This window comes from Pinus tabuliformis, chromosome 4_1 (assembly GCF_031772625.1).
Source record: "Pinus tabuliformis cultivar Carrire ecotype Pingquan chromosome 4_1, CPIR1, whole genome shotgun sequence".
Lineage (NCBI taxonomy): Eukaryota > Viridiplantae > Streptophyta > Pinopsida > Pinales > Pinaceae > Pinus > Pinus tabuliformis.
Window position 1 is genome coordinate 323239886 of NC_142303.1, and position 2787 is coordinate 323242672.

Here is a 2787-nt window from a genome sequence, read left to right on the forward strand (position 1 = left end):
CCCTATAGGCAATTATCCTTTATCCATAGGAAGCCGTGTCGGCCGCCCTACTGATCGCGATGCAGTGAACACAGCATTCACGAAGATCGACCACCCGTACCGTAAAACGTATTCTGTGGTTTCGCGAAAGGTTTGGCACACCCTCTGCCTAGATCTCCAGAGCAGTTTCTTTTGGCCTTTTTCAAACTCTATAACTGAAAAGGTCCAACCGAGCATTTGTCACTTCGGGCTCGTTAATACATCGAAGGAGACTAGAGTCATCTTTAGCTTTTTCTCGACTCTTAAAACATGAAAAAGCAAAGTTATGTTTAAAAGCGTCTAATAAAATTCATTCAAATCAGAAACACAAATTTTTCCCCTTTATATTTTAGTTGATCGAGTAATCCGCAATCATGGAAGAAAGTCAATTGAATATCCGTCGTTCTCGGAGGCTTGCGAGTCAACCGTCTTTGTCTCCAGAATCGAAAACAATCCGGACAAAGCGAGCTCGTCGAACCAGTTCAAAATCTCCTTTAAAAGTTAGAACAAGTGTTCCGACAACATCTGAGATTCTGGTTACTCCAAACATTTCCGGAAATCCTGCCTCTATAGAAGAAGTTCAACCGCCACAGAAGGACAATAATACTGATCCTAGTCTGGGGGAAAATACTTGTATAACTGAACCAGTTCCATCTGTAACTGGTCCAGAGAGTTTTGTTCCTCAAACATCTGTCGCTGTTGATACAACCCCTTCTTCGGCACCGGAAATCTTTTACGGACCTGACGGTCTTCCTCTTCCACCTGGTCTGATTGCGATAGAGGAAATTATAGAGGAACCGCAAGTATCCACTCCAATTCATTTTGGAGTAGAGGTCACTCTATTTCCTGCTACAACAGAAGTTTGTCCATCACCAGTGGAAGTTCCTGTAGAATCACTAGGCAATCAATTGGATAGACTCAAAATGTCTGAACAACCGTCGACATCTAGGACTGTGTCAAATGACACGGCGACAGCAGAATTACCTGCTGCAAATCCAACAATGTTCGCTGGCATACCATCTGTCCCAACTAGCTCTCAATCGCTAGAAGGAGTCCACCAAGGGACTATATCGACAGTATGGTCTGTTCCTGTCTGTTCCGGAGTAATGTCTGGTAACTCTTATGGTGAGACTCATCAAATTGACCCTTTTGGGAATCAATTTAGGCCATCCAGTCCTCCAGGACAATCAATTGCCTTGAGTTCTGGATTACCACCGTATGGGGGGCAGTATGCCTTTTCATTACCCCCTCCGGGAGGGTACCCATACGGGAGTTCTCAACCTTACTCAAGTTATGGTGGAATTGCAACGAGTAGTTGGGTACCTATGCTATCCCAGCCACCAAGAGTTGTATATTCTATGCAACAGTGTGTACCTGTGACGAACATCCCAACTACACCAGCTATTGTAACCGTGTCGCAAGTTCAAACGATGCCTGTTGTATGTCAACCTCAGATTTCTCAGGTTCTCATGCAACAGCCCCTTGACCCTGCAACCCAACCACAATCGCCTACTGGTGGGGCAACACAAGTACAATCGGGTACAAGTACCCCACATCTTGGTCCAATGGTTAGTGTAGCACAACAACCCATGGTATCGCAACCATGGATAGTGCAATACCAACAGCCACAATTCCAGCAAGTGTACCAAGGTTCTGAACAGCAACTCTTTGCGAATACTAGACAACCATATATCCAAAATGGTCAAAATCAACCACTTTATAGTGGTCAAGTCCATCAACCATATCAGTCATACCAACATCAACTCCATTACGCTGGTATGCAAAGACCAATTGTTCAGGCGATTCCATCGTACCCTGGTTACGCTTCACCTAACTTGAATCAACAGTTACCATTCGTGGCGACTTTAGAGTTGCCTGATTTACATCGGTTAACAAATGATCCAATTGCTTACGCCCCATGGTGGCCAGTGATCCCACACAAACTTCCATCCGACATTCCTAAATTCAATGGAAATCCAAGTGAAGACCCGTCGAATCATGTGATGACATTTCATCTGTGGTGTTCGTCGAACACTCTAAATGATGATTCAATAAGGCTTCGCCTCTTTCAGAGGACATTGACAGGTCCAGCGGCAAAATGGTATATAGAATTGCCAAGAGCTTCGTTCGACAATTTTAGCTCCCTTGCCACGACATTCTTAACCCACTTTCAATTACCAATAAGGTATGAAACGGGAACAGAAATATTGACTAACTTCAAACAGACAACCGCAACTCATATATCAGATCATATACATGAGTGGCGACGTCGACGAAGAATGGTTAAAACATACGTTCCTGATCAGCTTTTAGCTGAATGGTTTATAAAGTCGTTACTTCCGGCCATAACGGAAGATGTGGCAAAGGGGGGAGTCGTAACAGAAGAGCAGGTTATCGCTCGTGCGCAATATTTGGAATTAGTATATACTCAGTCCGGCACGCTCTATGACAAAATACCAGACGCCCCTAGACCAGAGTTTTCAATCCCTCCTCCTCCTAAATCAAATAGTGACTCTCATGCCGGCGATGGCGTGATTGGCGCGGCAAACACGAATCCGAAAAGGACCAATCAAAAGAAGGCCCGTAAGGATTCGAATCAAAATGCACATGAAGAAGTTCTTGCTTCGGAAGTAAATGCCGTATCGACAGATAAGGGCAAAGAAACCAATCAACCAGGAAGCAAGAAGAAGCAAAACAAAGGGAAGAAAGATCAAAGAAAGTCATCTCCTCGAAAAACTCCTCATAGAGAGGAGAAACCACCTGGGGGGT